This window comes from Malania oleifera, chromosome 5, assembly GCF_029873635.1.
Source record: "Malania oleifera isolate guangnan ecotype guangnan chromosome 5, ASM2987363v1, whole genome shotgun sequence".
Lineage (NCBI taxonomy): Eukaryota > Viridiplantae > Streptophyta > Magnoliopsida > Santalales > Ximeniaceae > Malania > Malania oleifera.
This window is the reverse complement of record NC_080421.1, coordinates 20,408,513-20,429,232: the sequence shown is the minus strand read 5'-3', so window position 1 is coordinate 20,429,232 and position 20,720 is coordinate 20,408,513.

Sequence of the window (20,720 nt, the reverse complement as noted above, 5' to 3'; positions counted from 1 at the left end):
GGGTCAGTAGTGAGGTGTAGTAGAGTGCTCCGATGCTGTCTACTTGATATTCAAGGGAAATTCTTGTCAGCTAACTTGATAGTATTGGACATGCATGTGTTCGATGTAATTTTTGGTACGGACAAGTTGACAGCTAATTATGCCAGTATATACTATCCTTTGAAAGAAGTAATATTCAGACCTCCGGGAAGACCAAAATTCAGGTTCATAGGGTCGCGTGTGCAATCCCTGCCTCAGTTAGTATCAACTATACAGGTGAGGAGATTACTCTTGGATCGTTCTCGGCGGTTTATGGCTTTTGTAAAGGAAGTGTCAAAAAATGAATTGAAGATAGGCAATACACCAGTGGTTAAGGAGTTTCCAAACGTTTTTCCAGAAGATCTACCTAGGTTACCTCCCAACCCTGAGGTAGATTTAGCTATTGATCTACTTCCCAGCACGACACCGATCTCTAAAGCTCCTTATAGAATGGCTCCAACAAAGTTGGGACAGCTAAAAGATCAGTTGCAAGACTTACTGGATAAGGGTTTTATTCGGCCTAGTGTATCACCGTGGCGAGCTCCAATGTTATTTGTAAAGAAGAAGGATGGGTCTATGAGGATGTGTATAGACTATAGGGAAATTAATAAGCTGACAATCAAGAACAGCTATCCTCTACCCCGTATAGACGATTTATTTGACCAGCTTCAGGGTACACGAGTCTATTCCAAGACTGACCTTAGATCAAGCTACCATCAAGAGAAAGTAAAAGCATAAGATGTCTCGAAGACAGCTTTCAGGACCAAGTATCGACATTATGAATTTCTAGTTATGCCATTTGTTTGACGAATGCTCCTACAGTATTCATGGACTAGATGAATCAAGTCTTTCACCAATATTTGGACCAGTTTGTTGTAGTTTTCATTGATGATATACTGGTCTATTTAAGGAATTTTTAGGAGCATAAGACGCATTTACGATTGGTACTTCAAATGCTTAGAGAAAAGAAGTTGTATGCCAAGTTTAGTAAATGTAAATTTTGGCTAGAGGAAGTGTCGTTTCTGGGGCATGTTATTTCAGGGGATGGTATTTCAGTGGATCCCCATAAGATTGAGATAGTGTTGAATTAAGAAAGGCTAAAGAACATTCAGGAAATTAGAAGTTTCTTGGGACTCGCGGGTTATTACCATCGATTTGTAGAAGGGCTTTCAGCTTTATCAGGACCTCTCATGCGTCTGACCAGGAAGAATTTTAGGTTTAAATGGGATGAGAATTATGATCAAAGCTTCCAAGAATTGAAATAGAGGCTTGTCACTTCACCAGTGCTGATCATTCCGTCAGAGGATGATGGTTATGTTATTTATAATGACGTGTCATTGAAATGGCTCGGCTGTGTATTCATGCAGCATGGTAGGGTTGTAGTTTATGCCTCCCAACTGCTGAAAGAGTATGAAAAGAACTACCTTACCCACCATCTAGAATTGGCTGCAGTGGTGCACGCATTTAAGATTTGGAGGCATTACTTTTATAGTGAGAGATGCGAGATATTATCCGATCACAAAAATTTGAAGTACTTTTTCACTCAAAAGGAGCTAAATATAAGATAAAGAAAGTGGTTGGAACTTATTAAAGACTATGACTATGCTATTCAGATGGATCTAGAGAGACTCTGTGTAGAGTTGGTTGAGAGTGATCCTTAGGCATTTATTGCCAACCTGGTAGTGCAGCCTACTCGATAGGAAAGTATTAAGATAACTCAGAAAGATGACGCAGAATTAGCATAGCTTATAGCTAAGGTGCGAGATGGACAGGGAGATAAATTCAGTATTTCTAATGACGGGGCCTTGAGATTTCATTCCAGGTTGTGCGTGCTAGCAAATACGAACATAAGGAGGACAATCTTAGAGAAGGTGTCGCGACGTCCCGGGAGCGCGTGTGCCCCGGGCGGCGAAATTAAAAATCATTTTAATATTTTCATAGAAAAATATGGTGTAGGAGTCGCCACTAACCTTTAGTGCGGTTAGAACACATGATTACTACCCCGTTAGGGGTAGAATCGGTCTACATTACCAGAGTTAGGCTCGGGAGTTCGGTTACGCGAGGGGAAGGTACGAGCACCCCCTATGCGCCCGTTCTTACGAACGGTACCTAATTAATTTAAAATTATCCTTAAGTTAATCTAATAATTCTTTAAATTACTCATTTTTTTATGAATTTATAAGTACATGTAAAAAATAAATAAATAAATAAATAAATAAAATAATAAATAAATAAAGATAATATATATATATATATATATATATTCCCTCAGAGCTTAGGGTACGTGATGCCCAAAGGCTCATACCCTCGCAATAAAATCATAGGGATTGGAATATCGAGAAAATATCTTATAAAAAAAATAAATAAATAAGTACAATGATATAGAAATAAAAATATAATATAAATTACTTAAAGAAAATAAATACTACAATTATGAAGAATGAACGCCATGATAATAATAATAATAACACCTAACTTAAATATATGTATATAATGTAATAGTAATAATAACACGTACCTTAGCATATGTATATATATGTATAATAATAATAATAATTATAATAATAATGAATAACTTGTATTCCGATATATGGTAATAATAACACGTAATTCAAATAATATATAGATACATACCCTAATAGTAGTAATAACACCTACTTTAACATATATACCTGCACAAAAAAAGATAATAATAATAATAATAACACGCAGTAGGATATACAATAATGACACAATTCTAAAAATATATGTATGTATATGTATATAATGATAAAGATAATAGTTGTAGCAATAATAATATTAATAATAAAAAGGTATATCTTAATAATACAATACTTGTCTTAATATTAACATACAATTAATGATAACATCTACAATATGGACATACTTAAAGAAACAAATCAGTCCTACAATTAAAATGTAAACTATACAATATGGAAACAAATAATTCTAAAGTTAGTATGTAATTACACGATTATGAGTATGACAACAAAATAATGGAATTATGGAAACAATCAATTCTAAAATCAGTATGTAGATATGCAAGGATAAATATGGGAACAAATAAGCTTTAACATTAGTAAGCAATAATATAAAATGATAAATATGGGAGCAACATTTAATAATAAAAATAATGATTAAGAATACCCTAAATAATTATGCAAATAAATGAAATAATCACATTACACATTAAATAATACAATAATAATAAAAAACCCTAAATAAGTACACAATCAAATAAGATAAATATATTACCCATTAAATGTCACAAATAAAAAAAACCCGAAATAATCATACAAGCAGATAAGGTGAACATATTACCCATTAAATATTACAATAAAAACAAAGAACTATAAACATGTAAGCCAATAAAAGGAATATATTACACATTAAATATTATAATGACAACAAAATAAACCCTAAAACACTAACATATTACATATTAAAATTAACAATAATGATAAAAACCCTAAATACAATACAAGCAAATGGAATAACTATTATATATTAAATGTTACAAAATCAACAAAGAAATCATGAATAAATATACAAACCAACTAAATACATTGCACTTAAAATATTATAATATCAACACAACAAAAACCATAAATAAATATTCAAGACAATAATTGTATTTCAAATATTAACAATAAAACATAAATAAATACAGATCTATTATTAAAAGCATTACAACATCAAAACACATAAATAATAGTAGTAAATAAGTAATAGTAAATAAATAAATAATTTCCGTGTACAGTGCATGCTGTGTGGTTACTGTGTGTGTAGGGTGTTTTCCGTGTGTATGTGTGTGTGTGTGTGTGTGTGTGTGTGTGGTGCTGGGAACTCACCGGGGGCACTGCCGGAGCTTGGCGCCGGAGAACGAGGAGGATCAGGAGAGCGCCACAGATGCAGCAGTGGCAGAAACGGCTATGACCAGGACGGCTGCTGGGTTGTGAGGAACGCAGCTGCTCTGTGTATGTGGCGGACGGCGACGGTGGAGAGGGTGACGACGATGGTTGCTGTGAGGCTTGTGGGTGTGTAAAACCGTGGGGGAGTAGCTGGGGGCTTCGTGGATTATTACAGGGCCATCGGGGGGCTTCTCACAGCTGGGCGTGAATGGAAGATGGTGGCCGGAGATGGTGACCGCTGCTACTGCCGGGATCTGGAGGACAGCAAGGGTTGTCGAAGCTATGGGAGGCTGGGTGTTTGCCAGAGCTGAGAGGAATGGTGGTTGCGGCTGTGCATGAGGGTGAGTGAGATTGGGAGAAGGGCGGTTGCCACCGGGAGCGCTGCACAGCAGCGAGAAAAAAATTTCCTTAGGGTTTTGGCTTCCGGCCCCCCCTTGCGCTGGGCTGAAAGAGCCTATAAATAGCTCTCCCACTTAAAACCCTAATACCCACATTCCATAATAATAATAATAATAATAATAATAATAATAATAATGAATTAAATATAATAATAATAATAATAATAATGATAACAGTGGTGGAATAATAATAACAATAATAATAAAGTAAGATAATAAAAATAATTATAATAATATTAAAAATAATAATAAGGATAATAGAAATAATAATAATAATAATAATAATAATAATAATAAATATAATAATAATGATAATAAAAATACTAAAGATAATAATGATAGCAAAATAATAATAGTAATAATAATAATAATAGTAAATATAATAATAATGCTACTACTAATAATAATAATAGTAAAAGTAATAATGATAATAAAGTAATAACAATATTTAATAATAATTTTATTAATAATAATAATAATAATAATAATAATAATAATAGTAATCAATAAAATAAAGAAAATAAAAATACTAATAATAATAATAATAATACTAATGATAATAGTAATAAAAATAATAATAATAATAATGGCAAAATAATAATAATTTTATAAAAAATAATAATAATAATAATAATAATATGGGGTCTGGGTAAAAATGGGGTGTCTACAGAAGGCTTATAGGTCCTTGTACACAGTTCATCTACTAAAATGTATAAGGATCTATGAGAGTATTACTGGGGGAGTGGAATAAAGAGGGAAATTGTTGAGTTTGTGCAGTAGTGTCTGACGTGCCAGCAGGTAAAGGCTGAGCACCAAAGGCCAGCGGGGCAGTTGCAGCCGCTTTACATCTCAGAGTGGAAGTGGGATCATGTAACTATGGATTTTGTGTTGGGTTTTCCATCGGCACCGCATGGTTAGAATACTATTTGGATGGCCGTTGATAGAATGACGAAAACCGCTCACTTTATTCCTATTAAAGTCAACTACTCCATAGACAGACTGGTAGAGATTTATGTTGGCCTTACAAGGCTTAAAATCTTCTTATCTTGTTTTGATGCTCACAAACAAGTGTGATTTAACGTATTTGTGTGAGTAATGTTATCTCAGGGCTCATATATGAGAAAGCAAGGTCAAAGTGCTCACAAGGATCAAATGAAGCTTAAAAGAGTCAAAACATAGATTTAAAGATGATATTTTAAAGTTTGAAGAAAATGAGGACATGGATGATAAGCCAAAGAAAAGTTAGAAGTCAAAAGAGCAAAAGAAAAGAAAAGAGAAAGAGCTCAAAGAAAGACAAAGCATGAAGACTCAAGAACCTAGAATGTGAAAAGTCTTAGAAGTTTTTATGTAAGTACTTTAATATTTAAATATCATTTGAAATATTATGAAACTCTTAAGTTAACTTCTTAGACCTTGATACCTTTTAAAATACTTGTAAAATATTTTTATAAGGTCAAACGATATTTCAAAAAGGATTAAAATTTTTTTGGAATGAAAAGCACCAAAAAGAGGATTTCCCAATTACTGTCATTTTTCATACATCCGCATTGAGGTGCAATTTGATTTATCAAAAGCTCCCTATTTTAAAACGTTTTCAACATTACAGTTGTAGTATTTTTCTCTTAGCTTTCGTTTGACACCAAGAACACCTAATTTGGAGTTGTATAGAAAAAGTTATGATTAAACTACTGAACCAGACACTTTGGTCGTCTAACCATTAAACCTCGGTCATCTGAAGAATATCTTCAATTGACTGAATATAAAGTTCAGTCATCTGAAGATTTTGTTCAAATTTTTTAAAAGAGGCAAAACCACCTCACATGATTGAACTTGAAAGTTCAGACGTCTGAACACTGTTAACGGACATATTTTTCAAAAATTTTATTTTTTAAATATTAGTTGCTTGGGCTCCAAACTTTCTAAAAACTTGGGAAATACTCCAAGTAAATTTGGGCAACAAGAAAACCCTTTTGAATGCCTATAAATACATGATTTTGCAAATCAAAATCACCATGAATTGAAAAATCCGTTTAAGAAGCTAAAAGCACTCTTGTTCTTACAAAGTTCTCTTGTTCACTCATTGAAAATCTCTTTTGCTGAGATATTCTAAAGTGTTGATCCTTCGTCCTCTGAATTACTACTAATAATCCTCGTCTAAGAAGGTTATTGGTGAATTCTACACTTGAGCTTCATTCTATTTCATATTGATATTTCTACAATGAAGTATATTATTGTGCTGTAACTGCTGTACTAATCAGCTCTTTGAGGAGCAAATTCTTGTACACATATTTTGGTTGTATTTCTTGTAAATTGACGATTCTAAGGATTGTTTGGATCGTTCGCTAAACAAGGGGATATTGCTTAGAGAGACGGGCGCTAGCCTATTTGAAGGAGTGACTAAACGAGAGGACATCGTTTGGAGAGGCGTGATCTAGCCTATTGAAGGAGTGTGTAAAGGTATTGTTCCACCCGGTAAAGGAACAAGTTTAGTGAATCCTTTGGTGGTTTGCCAAAGTCGAAGACGTAGGCTAGGTATAAGCCAAACCTCGTAAAAATCCCGATCTCACTCTCTCTTTCCCTTACTCGTTATTTTCAGTACATATACAACTGCGTGGATATTTTGAATATCTAAATCATACAAACTACGTAATATAGAAATCAAGTAAACTTGAAATCTAATTTTGATTTGGGTTGCGGAAATCAAAAGGGGGTACATTGGTTATACCATATCTTACGGAAACCATACGGGAGTACATTACTTGGTTAACATCCCAAAGATAAATTAACTAAGAGTTTAGTTGAGTTCTGAATATTGAGAAGAGTATGGATATTGTGTTGATTGGATGTTATATTGCACATCATTGAAGAAGCAAAACCATCAATACAACATTTTATATTAGCAAGTACAAATTTCATATATACAGTGTAACGACTTGCTTCTCTTGATATAAAATGAAACATAATAAATAAAATAGTCAACCCGAACCCGTGGGTAGCGAAGACACCTGTCATATACAGTGGAACCTAGGCAGCAGTAAATGTAAATCACCTTCATCAACTAATAATTACATAACACCAAAGTCTATTATATTCCTGAAGATACTGTGTTTATATATATAATCTCCAAAAAGATCAAAATAACCTAGGATCTTATAACAAAAATCTCCTTATCCTAGATCAGAACTTACCCTTCTAGTAGGGAAGCTCAACTCACTCAGCGATGGCCCTATCCCGCCGGTCTCTCCTGGTTTCCTAAAATAATTTAAACTTGGGGTGAGACACCCCTCAGTAAGGGTAGATAAATTAAAATCAGTTGTGTGGCAACATGAATATTTAATGTTGTAATACATATACCATACATTTCACATACCATAAAACATAAATCATAATATGATTAGATAATCATATAATTCCATACTTCCAAGTAATCATACAAATCATGTATTATTTGATATAATCTATAATACTAAAAACCACCCAGGATGAATAGCTAGCTGATGTCATGTATTAGCCCCCATGACGGGTTGTGCAGCCTGAAAGTGAGACCCGACAATGGCTGGCCGACCACTGCCGAATCAGAAATGTCTGAAAGTACGATGTGTGTGCTGAATCATGAACATGTTCAAAAACACTAATTGCACACATGAGATACTTGTACTTTGTCAGCATCCAAACAGGGATCAGACTCAAAAAGTCAACATGTTGTATTCCAAGTGCGGCCTAAGATGGTGTAGATCTAACTCGTAAGGATCAGGTTGAAAAAGTTGAGGTTAGCCTTGGTCATTTGACCTGGTTATAACTGGTGCCGCTCCACCCTTTAAGTGAGCATTAGTGGAATCCCCAGGCTTGCAAGCTGAGGCGGGGACGTAGGCACAGTTGGGCAAATCCCGATAAAATTTCTTGTGCCTTCTTTTAATTTTCACAATTTAAATTTCAGCACTTGAATGTTTGTGATTTATTATTGTGAATGATTGGGTTTATAATTGCATATACAGACCCTAGGTTGTGTTATACTATTGCTGGACATTAAACTTAGGAGAAAATTTTTTAATACCCAATTCATCCCCCCCCCCCCCCCCTTCTCTTGGGAATACACCAATTCCAACACTAAGTCTATAGTACCTATCAAATACCTTAAGATTCTTTTAACAACTATTTGATGAGATTATTTAGGTGCTGCTTGAAATCTAGCATATATGCAGACACTGAACATAATGTTAGGTCTACAAGCTGTCAAATAAAGTAAGCTACCTATTATACCTCAATAGTATTTAACATCTACTAGTTTTCCCTGTTCATCTTTGTCTAGGCTGATAAAAGTGCTCATTGGGGTTCTCAATGGCTTGCCACCTTCTATATCAAATTTCTTCAGCAAGCCATTTATATGTTTTGATTGATTTATGAATGTTCCATTTCTAGCTTATTTAATCTAAAGACCAAGGAAATATGTCAATTCGCAAATTATGCTCATTTCAAACTCATCTTGTATGCAAGTGGTGAATTCTTTGCATAATTCTTCATTTGTAGAATCGAATATGATATCATCAGCGTAGATTTTTATGATAAGCATATCGTCGGTCTTAGATTTTATATACAAGGTACGATCCATTTTACCTCTCATGAAGTCGTTTTCTAACAAGAAGCCACTCAACCTTTCGTACCAAGCTCTAAGAGCATGTTTTAATCCATGTAGGGCTTTTTTTAGTCTAAACACATGATTCAGAAAATGGAAGTCTTCAGAACCAGGGGGGTTGTGCTACATACACTACTTCATTTATATATCCATTCAAGAATACACTTTTCACATCCATTTGGTAGAGTTTGAAGTTTTTGTGGGATGTGTATGCTAGTAGCATTCTCATTGCTTCAATTGTAGTTACGGGAGCAAAGGTCTCATCATAATCAATATCTTCTTCTTGATAGTAACCTTGAGCTACTAATCTAGCCTTGTTATAGACTACAATGTCATTTTCATCCTTTTTATTCCTATAGACCCATTCAGTGCCAATTACTGAATAATCAGCAGGTCTAGGAACTAACTTCCAAATTTTATTTCTTTCAAATTGATTCAATTCCTTTTGCATAGCTACCATGCATGAATCATCATTAATTACTTCATTTATATTCTTCAGTTCCTATTGAGATAGGAACGCACAATGATTACATAGGTTCTTTAATAAGGATCTAGTGGACATCCCTCGTGATGGTTCACCTATGATTTGAACCTTAGGGTGATTTTTCACAAATTTCCATTCCTTAGGCAATTTAGATTGCTCTAGAGAGTCATCATTCGATGGTACATTAGTTTAGTTGCTCTCATCCTTGATTTCATGAATTCCTAGGTCTTCTAAACTCTTTCTTATTTCTAGATCATCAACATCAATAGGTTTAGAAGAGAATGGATTAGCTTCATTAAATGCCACATGTATGGATTCTATGACAGATAGGGTTCTCATATTATAGAATCTAAAATCTTTACTATTTACTACATATCTTAGGAAGATTCTTTCATCTGACTTAACATCAAATTTTCCTAGGTCCCTTTTATCGTTTAAGAAAAAAAAAACCTACATCCAAATACATGGAAGTAAGAGATGTTTGGTCTTTTACCCTCCAAAGTTCATAGGGGCTTTTATCTAGACTGGTTCTAATGGACACTCTATTCATCACATAATAGGCGGTGTTCACCACTTTAGCCCAAAAATATTTAGGCAGGTTATGCTCATTTAGCATGGTCCTAATCATTCCCTAAAGTGATCTATTCTTCCTTTCAACAATTCCATTTTGTTGAGGTGTAAGTGGTGCTAAAAATTTATGAGAAATTCCATGTTCGTCACAAAAATTTTCAACATCTTTATGTTAGTTTTGGTGCAACCCCAAGAGCGGGGGTGAATTGGGTATTTAAAATTTATCATCTAGATCTACTAGTTTTAACAACAGTATAACATAGCCTAGGGTCAATCTATGCAATTTAGAAATAAACATACACGTGCAGAAAAGTAAGGTGCAGAAAAGTAAACAATACACGCGATATGTTATCGAGGTTCGGCCAATATTGCCTATGTCCCCGCTTTGGCCACACCAGCACAAGGATTCCACTACTACTCACTTAACGGGTGGAGTAGCACCGATTACAACCAGATCAATTCAAGGGGTTGACCTCAACCAACACGCCTTACCAGGATGGCACACCTAACTTTCCTTACCGATTCTAAGCCAGTATAGTACTATTCAACAGGGTTAGTCTCCCTCTTTAGGCCCATGCCTAGAATACAACAAATGTGTATAAAATTTGTACATAGAAATATGTTTCTTACACAAGCAGGTATGTACACCAGTATAGCTCAAGCAATAATGCAAGAACGAATGATATGTAAATATGCTCAATGCTCTAATGTGTGCTAAACACTCAAATAAGTATAGATTATCATACCAGATCTAGAGTGTATATCAAAGCAAGATTTGAAACACAGTATGTGAGTATCACAAAATCATATCAAGGTTTCAAATATGCTAGCTAGTTGATTCAAACAAACTCAACAAGATATTTTCAATGTACTAAGCACAAGGAGTGTTTGAATACAAGTTCTAAAAATGATTTTGCACAAAAAAAATATAGGTTTAGGTGTCATGCAATGAAAATGCAAGAACCACAACCTTCTAAGTCTTCCCACACAAGATTTATCAAATAAAATCGGTGGAAGAACTTAAGGCTACACTCTCAAAGTTAAAATCAATCAACAATCAAGCAAATAAAAGTATTTAAGCAAATAGAGAATGAAGCACAAGCACTCTAAACACACTCACAACTCTTGGATAATAAAGGAAAATGAAACTTTTGAGTGTATAGGAGTACTATAGACTAAAATAGGATTTTTGATTTTAAGAGAGTTTGACTCTAATCAATTTTGCTAATCATTGCTAATTATGACAAATGAACAAGTATTTATAGGCAAGGAGGATTTTTTAACTGTTGGGAGCTAAATGGGGATAATTAGAAAAGTTTAAAACAATTTTAATGAAATTAACCCATTTTACCTGCTTTTAAAAAATCAGTAAAAATACTTTAACTCGAGAGGTTCTGGTGCCCGGCCTCAGGTTCGGGTGCCCGAACAGACTCAGTCACAAAACCATTATTTAATGGTTTGAGTGCCCAAATTGAGGACTGATTGGCTGAACCAAAGTCAGTAGCTAAATGTTTGTAGGTTCGGGTGCTCGGTTCCAAGTTTGATTAACCAAACCAGCCAATTTGGTCGCCCGAGCCCTTAATGAACATGGAGGTTCAGGAGCTCGGGTAGTTAACAAGCATTCTGACACACGTTCGAGTACCCGAGGAAGATAAGTTCAAAAAGGTTCGGGTGCCCGAACAAAAGTCGACAAGTTTGAATTGTCCAGGGTTCGGTCGCCCGAGCACTCTTAACATTTTCAATTAAGTCCAGATTTTTGCCTTATTTAATTCCCCTGATTATATAAGTGATATGGGGACTGTTTGTGCATTTGTTTAGGAACCAAAGGACTTTCTATCCTACCAAAAAAATCTGGCGTCTGTCGACCCTAAGGTCTCTGTAAGGTCTGTGTAGGTACCTGAAGTCCAACTAGGGTTGATTTGAGCATACCTACCTATCATGCATGATGCAAATTATTACAAGCCATAAAAGTGTACAGTCCATAATTATATTACATCCCAGAATGAAGAAGATGAATAGAAAATATAACTTACAACACAGATTTCTTCATTCTTCTGCTTGATCACCGCACGCCATCATAATACGTCTTTCAGTTCGAGTACACGCGTAGGTGAACCTGCATGCAAGCCTTAGTACAACCATCAGTACTAAAAATATTTGTCATTATCAAAACTAGGTGTGACCTATCAGATCAACAATCTCCTCTTTTTTTATGATAACAAATACTTTATGCAAAAGTGGGTACAGCCAAGAAAGGCTTCTCCTGACTATATGCATAAAGACAATTAAAGGTCAATTTAAATGTTTTATCAATGGTTAATTAAATTTGAACTTAGCAATGTACCCATTTTTGCCTCTTCACCCCCTTTTGGCAAGAACAAAAAGGGCTAAGAATTATAGCATGAAGGTAAAGAATATCATTTAGATACAAGAGGTATATTGGGAAGATTTTAAAAAAATTCGGCAGCATGCTGTTTGAAAATGGATCATTTCCAATCATAACTTTGTACCTAAGTGACCTATGTTGAGTTTCAATCAATGGCATATAGCACATGTTCATCAATCAACTCAACTAGTACAGTATGATCAAGAATTATGACTTTTAGCATCCAAAAAGATAATATAATCATACAATGCACAATGAATGACAAAGTATAAAGTATAGCAATTTGATCACACAAACTATATAACTGGTCATTTAAATGATTTAAATGACATGAAAACAAGATTAGACCATAAAAATATAAAAACCATTACAATTGAAACATATTATAAGAGCCATGGAAGATTTGAGTTAAAGGCACGGCATATGATAACACAAAGAAGGTTTGAGCATAAATACAGTCTAACTAGTTCGTATGCATTTTTATGTGAAGTTACCTAATCGGTTATGCAATTTTATAACATATAATAATAAATATATGCCCCTTTGATATTTGCAAAAAGTACTGGGGGTGCTTGCTAAAAAAGAAACTTTAATTTGTAACAAGCAAGCACAAATTTTCTAGTTTGTCAATGAAGCACATGCTAAAATATAACCAAAAAATCACAACCATAATGATCCTAAAAATTTAACAATCACATGCAAGATCATATGGTAAACACAAAAAACTTGTGGCAAAGCAATAAATATCAATTTAAGATTTTTACAAAGATCATTTCATTTAAACACATGTCATACTATATTTAAAAGATATCTAAGTGTCAAAAGTTTGTGAGCATAATATGATAGGCATTTTAATTTTAGATGCTCCCCCTATCAATTTGAATTATTGCTTAGATACTATAAATTACTTACACTTTGAAAGGGATTGATTTCATTGAATATTCCAAAGTATAAGTGAGCACACAAACCATTCTTCAACAACTATACTGGATATTTATTAACCATATTTATCTCTAATCAGTATAGTCATCCCTATAGATGACAAGTGCATCAAAAATAGATATTAAGGCATTCTATGCAATTCATGATCAAAGAACATTTCATATCAAATCATAGAACTTTACGTGCAGGAGATAATGTTCAGGGATATTAGAAGAGCCTCAATATTTCAATAAATGATAGTGATGCATGTGAGTCCTATAAGTTCTTTCTATAGGAAAGGTGCTCAGCTCTCCTAACTACCTGATGATTATGCAAGGATGAAACTTAATTTTCAATTAGTTTTCACTCATCCTTTTAAAAATATTTTAACTTTAATTTTATTATAATCATCTTTAACACAAGGTTTTATGTGGGAAAATCCTGACGAAATTTCGGCAGCATGCCGTTTGTATATAAGACATTTTCCTATAAAACCTGTACCTAATAGTGGGTTGTTTTCAACAGATAAATCATATAAAGCAAGCCATAACCTAATATCTACAACTAGCATGCAAAATATATCACTGCATCCGCTATGCAGGAGGCTTTCAACACAAGCATGCTTTCCAGTAGTTCAACCAGCAACTCATAACAGAAATGAACTGTCCAACAGATGACATGAACAATAAATAACCATGGATAGTTAGGAATTTAGTGCAGTATTCATATGGACATTTAGGCATGAAATAAAAATATGAGAGCATTTTAATTTATATAATCATGAAAGATAAATGCTCCCCTTGAGTTTTGCACTCGACTCATATTATGCCTTTCTTTCATCTTCAAGTTCAATAACCAAGAGTTATATTATTTTCAATGATTTTAACTTGGCTTTGAGTTCTTAGGCTTATTGGACCAACAAGTCACAATGAATATTTCTTTGAGAGTTGTAAGCCTATATTTGCCTCTTTCCTTATGATTTACAATACGTGAGAGGCCCAAATTTGAATGGCTTTGAACTTAAACTGCATATGCATAGGTCTACTTGAATTTTATACATCCATCTAGATTGAGACCTAGTGCAACCAACTCAACAATTCAACTCATCTCTAAGGACATGAAGCTCTAAAGGATATGATTTAATGATTGAGAACTTATGAGATGAAGTAAAGAATAAATACTCTTAACAGTTAAATTTCCATTAAGTTCAGAAGAGTATTTAGAAGAGGTAGTAGTAGGACATTATACAAGATAATCATTCTAAAGAAAATTTCCTAACTGCTTTGGAAAAGAGTATATAGGAAAATATGAATATTTTTTTTACCAATGCTCTTTGGAGATTGGAATGTATCCTTCGACTATGATCACAGTTTTGGAGCAAGGATACAAACCAATGAGAGGATGGATCTTTACCTGATGTGATCGTGATATGGTAAAGATTTCCTATGGAAGAAGTGAACCAAGATTAAAGGATTTACAATCTAAATTTAAAAAGAACACTCCCCTGGCGGATGCCTCTAATTTTGTTTACAAGGAGGATGGTTTTTTATTAGTACTCGATAGATATGGAATTTATTATCATTGGTGCTCATACCTAGAGTGATGACTTATCTTTGTCAAGGCTTTTATATACAAGGATGGGTTTAGGATTAAATGATATATAGTATGAGATGGAACCCCTAAACCACAAACTTGTGTGATGGACAATGTATGCTTAACTTAGGATTTTCATATTTGCATATGAGTTAAGCAATAAGCATTATATACTAGGCCTAGTTGCCTTATCCATTTAGAAGTGGATTTCATTTTAGCAAACTGCCAATGTTTTCACATTTTCACCGATCGTTATGATATATATGCATTAAGTTCAGATTGGTTGTATACTTGGACTTGCAGATTGGCTTGATTCTCAAATGATCTTAGTATAGCAATAGTGTATAGTGAATACATGTACTAAGATTTGGAATTTAAAGCATGTACCACTTCCCGAACCTATAGTCGTCACTACCCCTTAAACCTAGGAACTAAGGAGGATTAAAACTATTTATGTAATGTTAATTTAGATCCATTTCACTCTAGGTCCTACAGGGTTTGCTTTCATGATTATCCATTTCATTTCTTTTTATAAGCCTCTAGCATTTATGAGTAGACAATTAAACCATATGTGTCACATAGTTTTGCAAAATAAGTAGGTATTAAATATACATAAAAGACTGTGCTTACTTATTCTATTTTTGCTCAATGAGGCTATACTATTGGTTTTTTGCAAACAATCTGAATCCTTTTTTAAAAGAATTTTCTTTTTAAGTCCGAAGGGGTTGTTAGGTTATCTTTCTTACTTAAGGATTTGAAAAAAATTTGAGAATGAATTATAATTTTTCTTTCTAAGCAAATGATTTTCAAAACCTTCTCAATTTTTCTCCTTTCTTGAGTGGCTTGATATTCTTTCAAATCATTTAAGTGTTTTGCTACCTTTTCATTTTCATTTTTCAAGAATGTTCTCTTCTTGATATCTCAACTAGAATTTTATGCATTTTAAGTGAAGTCTTTTCTAGTTTTCCACATAAAGGCATCTCATCAAATGATTCATCACATGATTTATCAAATAAAATAACACTTGAATCATTGCATGCATTCATACCATCATCATCATAAGAAACATTTGAAGATTCATCACAAAATATATTACAGGAATCAACAGATGAATCATCACATGCACTATTAACAGAATTATCATTATGTTCAATAGATGATTCAGCATGTGACACAACATAGCATTCAGCACAGGAATCATCAATTGATTTATCATTAGATTCAATACATGTTATATAGAAGCATTCACAACAGGGGTCACCAAAAGAGATAAGAGTGAGAATCAGATACCTCACTAACTGTAAATGTTACATGCTCATGATTTACCTCCTCTTGATCTTTTGAACTTAGAGCATCTGGAGGAGAGATCTCTTTCTCCTGGGTCTCTCCATATTTTCTTTCAAGTTCATCGCAGATATCCTTTGCTCTTACACTTACACATGCCAAAATCTCAGGAAAAATATTAGACTCTAAAGCACAGTATAATATATCCATGGCATTAGAATTAATCATATTAAAATCATTTTCATTTATTTGTGCACATCTTCCTTTAGCAGAACAAGTCAAACCCTCCAGTCCATAGATTTTAAAAATATGGTCATTCCAATTTTCCAAGTGGTGTAATCAATACCACAAAATAATGGAGTACTAGCAGGTGACTTTCCCTCTCTGAATGGGGATACACCAATATGAGTCATCTCGATCTTTAAGCAAAAACGTTTAAGTCAATGCCACGAGGCTATGATACCAATTGTTAGTTTTGGTGAAACCCTAAAAGGTGGGGTGAATTGGGTATTTAAAATTTATCACCTAGGTCTACTGGTTTTAACAACAGTATAACATAGCCTAGGGTCAATCTATGCAATACACATGCAGAAAAGTAAGGTGTGAAAAAGTAAACAATACACGTGATATGTTATCGGGGCTCGGCCAATACTGCCTATGTCGCTGCCTTGGCTACACCAACACAAAGATTCCACTACTGCTCACTTAACAGGTGGAGCGACACCGATTACAACCAGGTCAATTCAAGGGGTTGACCTCAACCAACACGCCTTACCAAGATGGCGCACCTTGCTTTCCTAACCGGGTTTAAGCCAATCTGGCACTATTCAACAAGGCTAGTCTCCCTCTTCAAGCCACGCCTGGAATACAACAAATGTGTATAAAATTTGTAAACGAAAATATGCTTCTTACATAAGTAGGTATGTACACCAGTATAGCTCAAGCAATAATGCAAGCACGAATAATATGTAAATATGCTCAGTGTTCTAATGTGTGCAAAACAATCAAATAAGTATAGACTATCAATCAAGATCTAGAGTGTATATCAAAGCAAGATTTGAAACACAGTATGTGAGTATTACAAAATCATATCAAGGTTTCAAATATACTAGCTAGTTGATTCAAACAAACTCAACAAAATATTCTCAATGTACTAAGCACAAGGAGTGTTTGAATACAAGTTTTGAAAATGATTTTGTACACAAAAAATATAGGTTTAGGTGTCTTGCAATGAAAATGCAAGAACCAGAACTTCTAAGTCTTCTCACACAAGATTTATCAAATAAAATCGGTGGAAGAACTTAAGGCTATACTCTCAAAGTTAAAATCAATCAACAATCAAGCAGATGATCGTATTTAAGCAAATGGAGAATGAAGCACACGCACTCTAAATACAATCACAACTCTTGGATAATCAAGAAAAATGAAGCTTTTGAGTGTATGGGAGTAGTATAGGCTAAAATAGGATTTTTGATTTTAAGAGAATTTTGCCCTAATCAATTTTGCTAATCCTTACTAATTATGACAAATGAACAGGTATTTATAGGTAAGGAGGATTTTTTTACCGTTGGGGACTAAATGGGGATAATTAGAAAAGTTTAAAACAAATTTAATGAAATTAACCCACTTTACCCCATTTTAAAAAATCAATAAAATATTTTAATCCGAGAGGTTCGAGTGTCTGGCTTGAGGTTTAGGTACTCAAATAGACTCAGTCACAAAACCTTTATTTAATGGTTCAGGTGCCCAAATTGAGGGTCAGTTGGCTGAACCAAAGTCAGTAGCTAAATCTTTGTAGGTTTGGGTGCTCGGTTCCAAGTTCGATTAATCGAACCAGCTAATTCGGTCGCTCGAGCCCTTAATGAACGTGAAGGTTCGGGTGCACGGGTAGTTGACATGCATTCTCACACACATTCGGGTTCTAGAGGAAAGTTCTAAAAGGTTCGGGTGCCCGAACAAAAGTCAACAAGTTTGAATTGTCCAGGGTTCAGTCACCCAAAGCGTTTTAAACGCAATGGGTTCGGTCGCCTAAGCACTCTCAACATTTTCAATTAAGTCTTGATTTTTGCCTTATTTAATTCTCCTGATTATGTAACTGATATGGGGACTGTTTGTGCATTTGTTTAGGCACCTAAGGACTTTCTATCCTATCAAAAAAATATGGCGTCTAACGATCCTAAGGTCTCTATAAGGTCTATGTAGGTACCTAAAGTCCAACTAGGGTCGATTTGAGCATACCTACCTATCATGCATGATGCAAATTATTACAAGTCATAGGAGTGTACAGTCCATAATAATATTACATCCCATAATGAAGAATATTAATAAAAAATATAAATTACAACACAGATTTCTTCATTCTTCTACTTGATCACCGCACACCATCATGATATGTCTTTCAGTTCGAGTACACGCATAGATGAACCTACATGCAAGCCTTAGTACAACCATCAATACCAAGAATATTTGTCATTATCAAAACTGGGTATGACCTATCAGGTCAACACTTTATTTTTGAACTCTCCACCTCTATCACTTCAAATGTGCGAAACACCATACCCTTTTTCATTTTGAAGCTTCTTACACAAGTTGGTTAGCATTTTACACACTTCATCCTTGGAGGACAAGAATAACACCCAGGTAAACCTGGAATAATCATCAACTACGAAAACCACAAGTCTAAGTGAATTAGTTCTAATGGCCTTCCAGTGGAGATTAACTACTTCTTCTTAAAGCTAGTCTTGGTTTGCTTCCCAAGTTGGCAAGCAATAGAGACCTTGTCTTTTATTAAATTTGTGCTAGGTAAACCCTTGACTAAGTTTTATTAGCTAAATTGGGTAGTAGGTCCATGCTAGTGTGTCCTAGTCTCCTATGCCATAGCCGACTAGATTCATTTAAGGTTGTGAAGCATTTATCCCCTTGAGTTACCAAGTTTTCAAAATTTATACATAATGTGTTCCTAAAATGTACTATTTAAGGCCCCCATTTACCTTAGTTTTGCTCTCATTTATCTTGTAATTAATTTTTCTTACCATAGTTCAGAGTTATACAAGGTTTGTTCATGTGTCAAGAAAAACAGGTTAACACCGAGGAGTAAAGAAATACGTTAAGCCAAGGGAGTAATTGGGAAGCATAAAGCTCAAATCAGATGCTCAACCAAGCAATCTTTAACAAAAACAGTTAGGTCTTTTGCAATGAGATTCTGATATCAATTGATAGTTAAGGTGTAATCCCAAAATGGGGGGTGAATTGGGCATTTAAAAATCTAGGTTGCTTTTTCCCTAATTTCAAAACCACAATCTGTATCTCACAACCTAGGGTCTTTCTATACAATCTCAAATCCCACAAATATTCAACCACAAAAATATTTAGAGAATATACAGTAATCACAACAAAGTAAATAAAAACATATAAGTGCTGGAAATTAAAAAGAGTAGGGAGAAAGAGCGCAAACACGATAATTTTACGAGGTTTGGCGAATCCTGCCTACATCCTCGCCTCTAGCCAACCCACTTGAGGATTCCACTATCCTGCTCACTTAATCAGATGGAGAAAAAAGCCATTTACAACTCCTTACAAGGTGGAGTCCCCCTAACTCCCTTAACCGAGCAGAGCCAAACCGTTACAACCGCTCTTTACAAGATGGAGCCCTCTTCCTTAGGTGATACCCCACGCCTGGAACACGATTCACTACACAAACCATAGGGATACAAAGATATGAAAATAAATTTTTCATACAATATAATGCTTCTTAAATAAGAAGATATGTACAAATTAAATCCTATATGCACTCTCACAAGATATGAAACTTGAAGCTCGGTAGAGTAAAGGTTTTCGCTCAAAAATATTTTTCAAGTAAACAATGAGAGATTGGAAAATGATTTTTCTCAAATATGACCTTTTGTAAAATCAATAGGCCTTTCAAGAAAATATATATATATATATATATATATATATATATATATATGAAAGTGTATATGTGCTCAAGCCTTTCTCAAGTAGCTTTTCAAGCAAGTATATATCAATTAAATATATGCTCAAAGCTCTTGAATAACTCAAAGAATTTCTCCAAAAATGTTTTTTAAAATAAAGAATATGGGAGAAATAGATCTTTGAAAAAATATTACAAAAATAAAAAGGCCTTCAAACAATAAATATGCAAGTGGATATAAGCTTAAGCCCTTTCAAGAACAAACTCAAAAGTATTTTCTCTAAGAAGATTTTCAAAAAGAGAGAGTAGACGAAATATGGAAAATGACTTCTTCAAATAAAATTAACCTTAGAAATCTCAATGAACAAGAAGCTCTTCAAGAAAGATATATAAATTTAATATATGCTCAAAGCTTACTTGTATAAACCCCAAGATTTTCTCCAAAAATATTTTTCAAAATGAAAAAGTTGGAGGAAATATGAACTTTGATCTTCAAAATGGGTTTGAAAATAAGAACAAAAAACAAAGAATGTGTAGATGTGCTCCCAAGTATTTCTCTAACATTTTCCAAGTTTTTTAGGCTAATATTTA